This window comes from Meriones unguiculatus, chromosome 16, assembly GCF_030254825.1.
Source record: "Meriones unguiculatus strain TT.TT164.6M chromosome 16, Bangor_MerUng_6.1, whole genome shotgun sequence".
NCBI classification, from domain to species: Eukaryota; Metazoa; Chordata; class Mammalia; order Rodentia; family Muridae; genus Meriones; species Meriones unguiculatus.
This window is the reverse complement of record NC_083363.1, coordinates 51645727-51660093: the sequence shown is the minus strand read 5'-3', so window position 1 is coordinate 51660093 and position 14367 is coordinate 51645727. Positions and strand designations below refer to the sequence as shown.

At 39.5% G+C, this 14367-nt stretch overlaps 1 pseudogene; it reads left to right on the top strand.

The window, feature by feature from the left end:
* The first annotated feature begins 1175 nt into the window (after nucleotides 1–1175).
* Nucleotides 1176–1275, top strand: LOC132648438 (U6 spliceosomal RNA; annotated as a pseudogene).
* The last annotated feature ends 13092 nt before the right edge of the window (nucleotides 1276–14367 follow it).

Here is a 14367-nt window from a genome sequence, read left to right as displayed (position 1 = left end):
TTTAATAAATATGCAGGCTCCTGGATCTTCGGTTACATTCAGATTTGAGAAGTGCCAGCCCAAAGCAAGTTCCTTAAAAATAAAATTGTATCCCTTTCTCTCTAATCTCCTATATAATTTCCCCTCATTCCCTAATGACATGGACACCAACTATTAAAGATCTCCTACTGATTCTGTAGCAAGGAATAAGCCTAATACAAAGATACATAGAGATATATATTTAGATATATAGATTCACAGACACATATGGACACATTTTAAACAAAATTGTTAGGTGTTATTTATACGTATATTTTATTTGTAAAAAGAACAAAAATATAACATAAATACATAATCACATAAGATAAATCAAGTAGACTAATGTTTCAGTGTTGATACAAATATGTCTCAGTTGAGACCCACAATGAGAAAAGGCAAGAGTTCCATTATATCAATTTTCTATGTATGAAAATTGATCTTTAATGACTGTTTAAAAATGTTACCTCTTTATTTTATGTGTAACTCTAGAAGTGATAGAATTGAGAGAAGCCAACATATCATGAACAAAAGTATTAGGGACACTGAAGATCCTGAGAAGAGAAAACTGATCTACTTGCAAGAATTCATTGTAAATTTATCATACGATAGGTGGGCATGGAGGTAGGAAGTCAATTCAGAGATGTCTTTTAAGGATGTCATCAGACTGTCATCTTGATAGGGTCAGCTTAACACGTCTGAAGAATGACTAAACGAATCTGAAATGGGAATCACTGAGAAGCAAAAATAAAAGAGAGCAGCAGTGTAAGGCACAAGCTACAAGCAGACTTTGAAGAGGTGTAATTTTAGACACCAACCCTGACAGGCTTGTGTACATATGCCCATTGAACAGGCAATATATAATACAGGAAGCAAATGACACAATAACTTCAATTTTCTAGGATGAATAATTTCTTAACCCACAAATATTGTGGTAAGCATATATATACAATATTTTGTATAATTTCCACTTCAACTTAATGAATCCAGTAAGTATCAAAATAAAATTTTCAGTAGTTTTGTGACTTTGCTACTTATATAGAGTATTCATTTACTCTCTTCAGTCTAAAAATACCTTCCATACTTAGACAATAAATTCAAGAGTGCAGTTGTAATTACATTTCATACTTACCAATTTTGTTCAAAAGATTACTTTGTGCGTGCTTTGGTGGCACCAGTACTGAAATTGGGACGATACAGAGATTAATGCAACTCCTGGGCAAGAATGGCATGCAAATTCAGGAGGTGGTCTATATTTTTGGATGAATGAATGAAAAGGAGATCTTTGGGTTCATGAAGTAATTACCTTGTCCAAATGCAGTGATTATTTTCAATCATTGTGAAACATTAAATTTGTTATATTATATTACAATTTTACATTCAAACATAATTTCTAAATTGCTTGTCTAAATAGAGCAAGCCAATTAAAAGATAGGAAAGCCTCTCAACTTCAATATGTGAACACTGTGAATTTATTAACAGCTGTTTTAAATCTCTACTGGAAGAAATACTTGCTTACGATGATTGTGGCTCCTAGTGTGAATTCTACCACCTACTGTGAATATCTCCTATGACTACTTCAAATGCATGTAAGTCTGCAAAACATTTTTTTTGTCTGTTATCTGCAGAAAGTCGGGAATTGCATAATCAATGACTGACTTTGTTTTTCTCATGTACTCAGAGATGGGTCTTCTCCATTCTATTGTTAAGGTGTGCTTGCAATTGTTTAATATTTACAGCAGATTTTGTTCTGTGACCTCATGGATTTGGTGAGGTGGCATTCTTTAATATTGCTCAGTTTGTAAGAAGACACACTCAAGTCTGATAACTTGAGCAAATTGTTTTTCCCAGGCATATATGGTCCCACCTAAAGCTTCTATAGGTCACTATGCTTTATGGGAGTTTTACTAAAGGACTAAGGCACTGTCATGCTGACAGCATGGGGCATCCCATGGAGTGATGCTCACATTGGAGACTGTTCTTTAAGAGCTCAACTACATTTATAAAAACCTGTGTGGCGGTCTTTTCTGAGACTGACATTCAACCAAGGACCATGTATGGATATAACCTAAAACCTCTGCTCAGATGTAGCCTGTGATAGCTCAGAAACTAATTGGTTTCCCATAGTGAGGGGAACAAGGACTATTTCTAACAGGAACTCAATGACTGGCTCTTTGACCTCCCCATCCCCCAAGGGAGGAGCAGTCCTGTTAGGCCTCAGAGGAGGGCTTTGCAGCCAGTCCTGAAGATACCTGATCAAACAGAATCGGATGAATGAGGAGGAGGTCTTCCCATCAGTGGACTTGGAAAGGGGCACAGTGGAGATGAGGGAGGGAGGGTGGGATAGGGAGGGAATGAGGGAGCGGGATACAGCTGGGATACAGAGTTAATAAAATGTAACTGATAAAAATAAATAAATCATTAAAAACAAACAAACAAACAAACAAAAAACAAAACAAAACAAACCTGTGTGGCACAGAGGGCAAATGTGTGCTTGAGGTCTGTTGGGGATGCTTAATGAGCCTAGGGCTAATCGGCAGCGCTCGGGAGAGCTGCTCTTTCTAGTTTATATTAACTGACTGTGGTTTGAAGGCAGCTTCAGAAATTGCAAAGGGTTGAGCTACTTGGCTTGATTATTGTTTGCTTTTTTAAGCATATTAACTCAGTCTTCTCAATATTGGTTGAATGCCTGAATATCAAGGCGTGGTATGGAACTTAGGACAATCAGTGAGAATCTGGGACAGTGTACTTGCTTCCTGTGTTCACGAATGTATTGTCTAGTGGGTGAGAGTACAGGAAACTCATATTTATTTATTTTTTTATTTTTATATTGATTAGAGTTTATTTAGAGTTGAATCCCAGCTGTAGCTCCCTCCCTTCTTCCCTCCCAATCCCACCCTCCCTCCCTCATCTCCTCCCATGCCCCTCAAGTGCTCTGTTATTTATTTACTTGGGAATGCTACAAGTGACAGTTTCTTTAAAATTTCACATTTCACTTATTTATAACAATTTAGTAAAAATTATTGTTAATGGTTAAAAGACAATTAGGATGATTTTTAACCAATATCAATTATCTTTTCATGTGTAAGTAGTGAAAATTTTTCAAGAAGTACATTTTTATGCCAGTCACTAATCTTATATTTTACTAAAGCAAACTCAAAAGTCTGAATAATAGTATTATTTAATAATGGAAATATTTCAAATTCTAGGGGTATTGTCCTTAATACTCTTAGTAATATGAACATATATATATATATATTTTTTAAATATTAAATTTTTATAGACCCAGGCAGGCCTTGTGCTTGCTGTTTCAGTCTCTGTGAGTTCATAACTCTGCTTAGATGAATTGGTGGGCCATGTTCTCCTGGTGTCTTCTGTTCCTTTGACTCCTACAATCTTTCTGCCCCCTCTCTCATGGGATTTTCAGAGTTCCTAGGGAAGGGACCAAATGGAGATCCACAATTGAGACTCTCCTCCTAATATCTGCTGTGGTTATCTGTACTCATTCTCATCTGCTGCTGGAGGAGACATCTTTAGCGATGAACACGGCTCTATTCTATGAGCATACTTTTCTTTTTTCTTTATTTTTTTTCTTTTTTTTTAAATCAGTCATGCTTGGTTCTACTTTAGGTCTCTGGTTTATCCAATCTCTGGTTCCTGGCCATCTAAGCACTGTCAAGCTTGGGCTCCCTTTCATGGAGTGGACCTCAAGTTAAGTAAGACATTCTTTGGTCATTCCTACAAGTTTTGTGCCACCATTTTCCCAGAACATTTGCTGGCAGGCAGATTGTAAGTCAAAGGTTTTATGGCTGTTTTTGTTTGTTTGTTTGTTTGTTTGTTGTTGTTGTTGTTGTTTTCAGTTTTCTCTTTCTGTAGCCTATAAAGTCTCTTCCTGCATCAAAGAGACTAGAACATTGGGACAAAGGCTCCTTCAGGTGGAGGGCTGTTCTCTGCACACTGACAGTGGAGTAGGAGGGCATTGTCAAAGTCAACATCCACAAACCATGTTGAATGTGGAGAGGTCCAGCTGGTGTGTGCATGGAGCTTTACCCTATAACCTAGTTTATTAACAATACAATATTTTTATTAACTCTTTGACAGCTCTATGCAACCAACATGATTATCATATTTACTTCACACTGCTACCCTCAAGTTTTCTAAAGTTCACACCTGCTCCCTACTAACAGGCAATATTAACAAAGTAAAATAACATAATAGTCATATTTTGCATAATTAAGATGTGTTAATACTTAGTATTGTGTATTTAATGAAACTGAGGATTTAATAATACTCTGAAAGAATCTTTAGAACAAAAATGTTCTTGTGACAAAATTTTATTCTACCAATAGATGAATTCTTAAAATAGGGTTAGTTTTAAGTGCAGGAACCAGAATAACTTCAGAGATCCACAGTAAAATATAAAGATGTTAGGGAACACAAAATGCGTGTATTCTTGGGTAGTGTGGTGGTGTATGCCTGTGTCCTAACTTAGAGGGTGGAAGGAAGAACACTGCTAAAGGCTGTGACTCTGAGACCTGCCAGGGAAACAGAGTGATTTTATTACAGAAAATCAAGCATTCTATTCATGCAAACTGCTGAGAGATACTTGTTTACAAAACAAAACTTACAGGAAAGAGTCTCAATTTATCATTTCAACAGTATCTGTTGTGTGTTTGTGTATTTGTGTGTTATATGTGATACACATGTACATATATTTTCTTTTGTCAATTATAATAAATACATGTTCTTAAAAGATGGAAATGCCATCTTAATATATATGAATTAATTAAATTCACTCAAGGCCACACTGACTTATGGCTTTAATTTGGTAATAATTTTAAATTAATACCATACAACATAAAGGGAACTGATGACTTCTTTTGAGACATAAAATCACCTAGAAAATAAAATAAAATTGGCAAGATATAAATGAAGAAAAATTTTTGGCTTTTGAAATTATTTATATTTTCATTTTAAAAATAAGTCACCATACAGTAAAATGGTTAAAAATAAGTGTTTATATCTCCTCAGACAGAAACACTAGATCCACAGCTGTAGGACAAGTAAAGACTCTTTTCAGAATGTCAAGACTGATGATAATGCTGAGTTTCATATGAGATGACAGAGCATCTCAGAAATCATTCTGTGAGTTCTTTCCAACATAACGGGGGAATAAATCTTTGTAGGCATTGTGTAAAAATATGCAATTCTTTTAGCAATTGTTGTGTCATTACCCAATGTGTGGCATCAATGATTCACATTTTAAAAATATCTCAAGTCATATTATTTTATAATTTATAGAGACTCTCTCTTAAACGATTCATTTTGCCGCATTGGAAATTATCTTACATATCAGCGAATGTAGCCCAATGTTTTGTCGATTCCGGTAAAAATCAATATCCTTGGAAATTTAAACAGGAAAAACAACTATGTTTGTGAAGAGCCAGTGACAACGCTTGTTCTAGCAGTTGTCGGGGTGAGTTCTGTGAGTTCCGGGGTGTCACGTTCAGTTAGGTAGCACTGTGCTCATGTGATACTGTCTGGGAGGAAGGAGTGGGGCAAGGTTGATATGCAACCATCGGCCAAGGATGCGCACAACCTCAGGAGACTTCTGACTGTGGTTGATGTCCGGTGATGCAAGCATGAACTACTTTGTTTCTCAGAACACCAATCCGACTAATCTCCTCTTAACTGTAGCTTCATAAACATAGCACTAAGAGCCCTAACCCGAGGCAGAATAAGGATAAATCCATTAGTGCTGTGTGGAGAATGACATAAGGCCTGGCCTTTATTTAACTAATCTGAACATGAGTGCAGCAAGAAACCATCTGGAGCTTGGGCAAATCCGTAAACGAAGTACTGCTCTGTAATTTAATTATTCTAAATTTCACTCCTAGCTCCCCATTTTCTTTGTTGCCTTCATATGACTCAGTTTGAAAGCTTGCTTGTGTTTATAGAGATTACTACAAATTGGATTTTTTTTTTTTTTTTTTTTTTTTTTTTTTTTAGTATTTAACTAAAAACTCTCTACAATTTATGTAGAGAGTGGGTGAAAGAAAAGGCCTAGTGTTGCCAGGGAGAACTGATCTGGAAGCTTTAGTGACAACGTCAGATGGTGTTATACAGCAAGCACTGTCAGGATAAGCTTAGAGAAAGGGAGCCTGCTGATGCGAAGAATGAATTTAGAATGTTAGTTATTGATTCTACAGTGATCCTTATAAAAGAAGTAATGCAGACTCTGCCTTTTTCTAAGGAAGAATTATGGTGCAATAATAAAGAAAGCCTCCAGAAATTTAAACCATTGAAAGGCAAAATAAATGGAATCTCAATTCCATCTGAGAGTTTGTATAAAGAACAAGGCTAATGGGTGGTTTTTTAGTTTTGTCAAATTAAGAATTCCATTTGTGCATTCTGAAATGGTTGTGTTAGCTGAGTAAATGCTGCATGCTTTCAAATTACAATTAAACATGACTATTTTTTTCTGTTTGTTTGCTTATTTATTTATTTATTTATTTGATCACTTTACAGATTGATCCCAATCTCCTCCCTCCTCTACAAACCCTTTTTACTCCCCCCTCCTTCTTTTTAGAGAAGGGGAAATCTCCAAGGGGTCCAGATACACCCTGGCACTTCAAGCTTCAGCAGGACTAAGCACTTCTTCTTCCAGAGGCCTGGCAAGACATCCCAGCTAGGGGAAAGGGATTCAGAGGCAGGCATCAGAGTCTGCATTTGCCCTGCTCCAATTGTTAGAGGACCCATGTGAAGAACAAGCTGTATATCTGCTACATGTATATTTGGGTAGTCTCGGTCCAGCCCATGCATGCTCTTTGGTTGCTGGTACAGTCACTCTGTGCCCTGATGGGCCTGGGTTGGTTTACTCTGGATGTCTTCTTTTTTTTTTTTTTTTTTTTCAATGCAGTTTATTCAGGAACTTTGAACAATCCTCGGACCCTGGGGAAAGCCAGCCCACAGCTTAATAGCCTCTGGGTAGCCAACCCCAGCATGCCACGTGGGCAATGCAGATAGGTCCACACACATGGAAGCAAGCCAGATCCTCAGCCTTAGCCAAATGTGGAATTGTTCGTGACAGAGAGCACTCACCATCGGGAAGGTGGAAGGCGGAAACCAGCTCCATCTTTAAGGCATACCATTCCGCAGCTCTCTACAATTCCCCCTTTTTGTTTTAGACTCATCAGGCAAGAGTAGAGGTCTGATCTCTGATATTAGAAATAAATTGGGACTTTGTACCGATGTTCATTTAGGTGTCATCCACCCAAAGAGCATCAGACCCGTCTGATATCTTTTTCTCAGAGGCGGGACCTGGGGCATCAACCCACATGCAACCAGACATGCTCTTCTCTGGGTCCAAAGCGGCTGACCCTGAGTGCAGTGCTTAGCCTCGCATCCTGAGCGTAACATTTTAGCTTTTTATGGTATCCAACCATGCTTGGGGAGAATGTCCTGCTTCAATGGCTGTAAAGGCCTGAATGATCATGGCTGCATCACACTGTTGTGAGACTCTAATCTTGCATATATACCACAGGCAAACCAAGGAGACCAACACCAGAAGGCCTGCTAACGCTCCCATGCCCGCCCATTCCTTCAGATGATTCATGGCTGCAGCAATCCATGATGATAATCCTGTGGCTAGTCCTGCGTCCACTCTGGTAGAATTTACCGTGACAATGGCCACTCTCAGCTGCTCCATCGTAGTATCGAATTCTCCAGTCCAATTACCTAAAATACAGCTCGACAATTGTTTAGACAGATTTGCAGCACAGGAAAAATTCTCATGTTATATGCTAGTGACTCAAAGTCCAGCATATTTTCATTGACAGCCAAGTTGAGCGATTTGCCATAGGGTATCAATTTGCTCCTGCACCAGGTCAATCCTCTGATTGAACACCATCAAGCTTCCTTTTAGTTGAGCATTAATTCCTTTATGTACAACTAAGGCATGAGCTACATTGGCTAAATGATTGTTCAGGGTGAGGACCCTAACTAAAATGTCCAATCCCCATCCGGAAAGGCAAAGAGGATGGACATCAGAAGAAGAAGAAAACAGGAAACAACCTAGGAACCTACCACAGAGGGCCTCTGAAAGCCTCTGCCCTTCAGACTATCAAAGCAGATGCTGAGCCTGATGGGCAACTGTTGGGCAGAGTGAATGGAATTTTAGGTAAGAACTGGGAAATAGTAAGAGCTGGAGAGGACAGGGTCTCCACAAGGAGAGCAACAGAACAAGAAAATTTGAACACAGGGAACTTCCCAGAGACTCATACTCCAACCAAGGACTATTCATGGAGATAACCCAGAACCTCTGTATGTCTTCTTGTGGTATTCTTGAAACCTCCATCCCCCTCAATCCTTCCTCCCACTCTTCCACAGAACTCCCTGAGCTTGGCCTATTGTTCGGCTATATCTGCATCTATTTCTACCAGCTGCTGGACGAAGCCTCTCAGAAGACAGTTGTTCTAGGCTCCTGTCTTCACAGAGTCTAGATAGCAGAGTATCATTAATAGTGTCAGAGGTTGGCTCTCTCCCATGGGGTATGTCTAAAGTTGGGCTAGTCGTTCATTTGCTGTTCCCTCAATATCTACTCCATCTTTATCCTTACACTTTGTGTAGATGAGACAAATTTTGGGTCAAAGGTTTTATGGGTAGGTTGGTGTCCCCCTGTGTCCAATGGTAAGTCAGACTATGTAGATTTCCCCCAATACTCTTGGCCATTTGATGGAATTTTACTTTTACTTCCAGTACAAAGAGAGCTGGTGGCAATGTCCTTCTTTATTATAAGTGAGTCCTTAGGTTTAAATCCTCACACCAAACATTTACTAATGATTGATGGAAGTTTTTGGAAGAAATCTGAGCAAAGGAGAAGCATAACTGAGAAAATGTTAAGTGGTCACTTCTGCTGTGATACAGTGATGGGACTGAGAGTATAGGTAGACTCTAAAAGACAGATGGAGCGCTACCACCATCTCAAATGCAGCTTAGCAGAGGGGTAGGTTAAGTCAGGATTACTAGACGTTTCTTACCGTACTAGAACAACCCACCAGCAGTCTACAGTGGTCTGTAACTTGTCTGTGTAAGTTATTCTGTTTCTTGTTGAAAGTTTGCAGTAATGACGCTATTATGTTAGTCCACTTACTAATGTCGTAAAGATGATAGCCGTGTCTTCTGCTTGTTAAAGCAATAAGCACTCTAATTGGACATTAGTTGAAGTGGTCTCTTTGTGACTAGGTAACCAACCAAAAAAAAATTTCCTTAGTTATTTCTGTACTTCAGGGATCCCCACAACACTCTCCCCAAGGAAACTTTTTTTTTTCTGGTGAGTTAAATGTTGTACACCATAGAGCCTACAATGAATGAAATTTAACGACCTCTGCAGTTCATTCAATATGTTTCACATGCCTTAGTACAAAACTTTTGCATTTTGTCTTTTTAAATCCTGATTCTTCCTGTAAAACAGTAAATAACAGTCAGCAGTAATCATTTTATAGCCTAAGAGATGTGCTGTACTGAATTTTTGTAGCAATAAGTACATTGATATTTATTATTATTTTAATATAAATATGTTAGATTTACCAAACTGTAATTAAAGCGTAATGGTTGAAAAATAAGAACAAAGTATATATGTTCAAGACAGTCACCTTAGCACTAAAAAATACTATAGTATATATTATATTATATAATATTATATATTATAGAAAAAGAATGGAAAAAGATACTATATACAGACTTAGATTTTCCGTCTGCTTCCTGGCTTCTGTGGAATGAACCACTTTTCTCCCACTACTTTACTGCCATAACACACTAAAACTTTACAAACTGAAACTATATTAGAAATTAAACCTGGGGGGAGGGGCAAGATGGCGGCGCCAGGAGGACTCTCATTTTGAGCAGCAGCACAGCAGGATCAGCACAGTGAACAGCAATCAGAACTCTCGGCCATAAAACACAGTCATTGTGTTTCCCAGGTAAGAGGATACCCCACGGTGGGGGATTCAATCAGCTTTTAACTCACCCGGCTAAACCTCGGAAGAGATCCCGGTTCCTCCAGACGCTTGGCTGCCGGCCACCAGCCCCAGCCCCAGCCCAGAGCCACAAGCCAGTGTCTCTGGTCACGGTCCCAGACTGAACCTTGGGCACCACACTATCAGAGACTGGAATTTTCAGTCGAGAGATAACCCCAGGGTACAGGAAACGATTGGGACCGGCCTTAGGTCACCCAGACATCCCCTGGAAAGGACTCGGGCGGGTTCCACGGGCACCCCAGGAGCCAGCCAGGAGCCAGAGCCGGGGACCCAGGTTCCGGCACAGAGCCCTGCCTGCCTGCGCGCCTGATTCGCCGCCGGAGATAGAAAGGGCGGGTCTGATCTCAGAGCACTCAGCTCACCCCCAACCTGAAAAGGTCCCCGGAAAATTACGCAGCTTAGGGAGCCACTCGGACTCCCAAAAGCCGCAAAGGCAGACACAGGCAGTTTCTGCTCACCAGACAGCTGGCAGAGACTGAGCCGCCATCACACAGCTGTGCTCCAGGCACAGGCAAATTTCTGTGGCCAGCCAGCTGGCGGACACTGAGCAGTGTGCACCAGGGCAAAAAAAGACACTAGGAGTCCCTGTCTCCAGAGAATCCACGGGGAAGGAAGGAAACTGTACTGATCTAAATCACCCAATCCTTCCCTAGAAAAAGTCTAGCAGTCTAGTGGGGCCGAGGCGCCAGCACTCAGCTGTGCTCCAGACACAAGCACAAACAGTTGAGGCGCGCCTGATGTCCAACTGGGTCACAGCAGCTGATCATTAAAGTTGCAACAAGAAACCCAGAAACAGGGCAGCTGCCCTCAGGACTTCCCTGGGTGAGAGGAGAACTCTCTCGACTAACAAAGACCACAGTTACCACTCAGGTCTATATCCCTGAGGTGAGCAACTCCTGAAAAAACACCAGCCATCCAGGGACTATACCCAAAAAGCTGAGAAGACATCCTTCAGGAAAAACCAGCTTTCTGCAAAGGGGATTCTCTCCACCACAGGTTCCCCAGGAACCACCAGAAAATAACCCCAAACTCCTAAGATAACACAATGGGTAGAGGCCAGCGTAAAAGCTCAAGCAACAAAAGACAGAGCAATATGGCATCTCCAGAACCCAGTTACCCAGGGGCAAGTAGCCCTGGACACCCCACCATAACTGAAATCCAAGAAGATGACCTAACAAGTATGCTCATGAAGATGATAACAGAGGAAACAAATAAGATTCGTAAAGACATAGAGGAAGATAAACTCAAACAGAATATTGCCATCCGTAAAGAAATAGAGGAAGCTGCAGCCAAACAGTTTATGGCCTTTAGAAAGGAAATGCTTAAAACACTGAATGAAATGATAGAAACAGAGTTGAAGGAACTAAAAGAAAAACAGGAAAGTACGATCAGACAGGTGAAGGAAGTAAACAAAACAACTCAAGACCTGAAGATAGAATTGGAAAAATTAAAGAAAACACAAATGGAAGAAATAATGGAAAGGAAGAATCTAGGGAAGAAAACAGGAACTACAAAGGTAAGCATAACTAACAGACTAAAAGAGATGGAAGAAAGAATCTCAGGTGTAGAAGATACAATGGAAGAAATCGATGTATCTGTCAAAGAAAATGTTAAATCCGAAAATTCCTGACACAGACCGTCCAAGAAATGCAAGACAATATGAAAAGACAAAACCTAAGAATAATAGGTATAGAGGAAAAAGAAGACTCCCTTCTCCAAGGCCCAGAAAATATTTTCAACAAAATCATTGAAGAAAATTTCCCCAAGCTAAAGGAGAGGCCAATTAGAATACATGAGGCCTACAGAACATCCAACAAATTTGACCAGAAAAGAAAATCCTCCCGCCACATAATAATCAAAACAGTAAGTATACAGAACAAAGAAAAAATACTAAAAGCTGCAAGGGAAAAAGGCCAAGTAACATATAATGGCAAAGCCATTAGAATCACACCTGACTTTTCAACAGAGACTATGAAAGCCAGAAGGGCCTGGACGGATATCATGCAGACCCTAAGAGAACACAGATGTCAGCCCAGGCTACTATACCCAGCAAAACTCTCAGTCCTCATAGATGGAGAAAACAAGATATTCAATGACAAAAACAAATTTCAACAATACCTACAAACAAATCCAGCATTACAGAAGACACTGGAAGGGAAAATACAACCCAAGAAAGCTAGCTACATTCAAGAAAACACAGGAAATAAATAACCTCACTTCAGTAAAACAAAAAGCAACCAAGCACACAACCTGATGACCACAGCCAACATCAAAATCAAGAGATCTAACAGCCACTGGTCATTAATCTCTCTCAACATCAATGGACTCAACTCTCCAATAAAAAGACACAGATTAACAGAATGGATACGTAAACAAAACCCAGCAATCTGTTGCATACAAGAAACACACCTAAGACACAAAGATAGACATTACCTGAGGGTAAAGGGTCAGAAGACGACTTTCCAAGCAAACGGACCCAAGAAGCAAGCAGGAGTAGCCATTCTAATATCTGATAAAATAGACATTCAACCAAAATTAATCAAAAGAGATGGGGAAGGACACTTCATACTCATCAAGGGAAAATTCCACCAGGAAGACATCACAATCCTGAACATCTATGCCCCAAATACAAGGGCACCCACATTTGTGAAAGAAACATTGATAAAATTTAAAGCACATATAGATCCACACACATTAATAGTGGGAGACTTCAACACCCCACTCTCAACAAAGGACAGGTCAACCAAACAGAAATTAAACAAAGAAAAAATGTCTCTGACAGAGGTCATGAATCAAATGGACCTAACAGACATCTACAGAACTTTACACCCAGACACAAAAGAATTTACCTTCTTCTCAGCACCTCATGGAACCTTCTCCAAAATAGACCACATAGTGGGTCACAAAGCGAGCCTCAACAGATACAAGAAGATTGAAATAATCCCATGTATCTTGTTTGATCACCATGGAATAAAGCTGGACCTCAACAATAACAGAAATAACAAAAAGTCTACACACACATGGAAACTGAACAACTTGTTACTAAATGACAGCTGGGTCAGGGAAGAAATAAAGAAAGAAATTAAAGTCTTTCTAGAAATCAATGAAAATGAAGACACAACATACCCGAACTTGTGGGACACAATGAAAGCAGTGCTAAGAGGAAAGTTCATAGCACTAAGTGCCTTCAAGAAGAAATTCGAGAAAGCTCATTCAAGCACCCTAATGGCTCACTTAAAAACCCTAGAAAAAGAAGAAGCAGACACACCAAGAAGGAGTAGACGGCTGGAAATAATCAAACTCAGGGCTGAAATCAATCAATTGGAAACAAATAAAACAATTCAAAGAATCAATGAAACCAAGAGCTGGTTCTTTGAGAAAATCAACAAGATCGACAAACCCTTAGCCAGGCTAACTAAAAGGCAGAGAGACACCACCCAAATCAACAAAATCAGAAATGAAAAGGGGGATATAACTACAGACACTGAGGAAATCCAAACAATCATTAGGACTTACTTCAAAAGTCTATATGCCACAAAATTTGAAAATCTAAATGAAATGGACAATTTTCTTGATCGATTTGACTTACCAAAGCTGAACCAGGACCAGGTAAATCAACTAAATAAACCTATATCCCCCAAAGAAATAGAAGCGGTCATCAAAAGTCTCCCATCCAAAAAAAGCCCAGGACCAGATGGCTTCAGCGCAGAATTCTACCAGACCTTGAAATAAGAGCTAACACCAATTCTCTTCAAACTATTCCACAAAATAGAAACAGAAGGAATATTACCAAATTCATTCTATGAAGCCACAGTCACCTTGGTACCTAAACCTCACAAAGACTCAACAAAGAAAGAGAATTTCCGGACAATCTCCCTTATGAACATTGATGCAAAAATACTTAATAAAATACTTGCAAACCGAATCCAAGAACACATCAAAGATATTATCCACTATGACCAAGTAGGCTTCATCCCAGGTATGCAGGGGTGGTTCAATATACGGAAATCCATCAATGTGATCCACCATATTAACAAACTGAAAGAAAAAAACCACATGATAATCTCCCTAGATGCTGAAAAAGCCTTTGAAAAAATCCAACATTTATTCATGTTCAAAGTATTGGAGAGATCAGGGATACAAGGTACATATCTAAACATAGTAAAGGCAATATACAGCAAGCCTATAGCCAACATCAAACTGAATGGAGAGAAACGTAAAGCAATCCCACTGAAATCAGGGACAAGACAAGGCTGCCCACTCTCTCCATATCTCTTCAACATAGTGTTGGAAGTCCTTGCTAGAGCAATAAGAC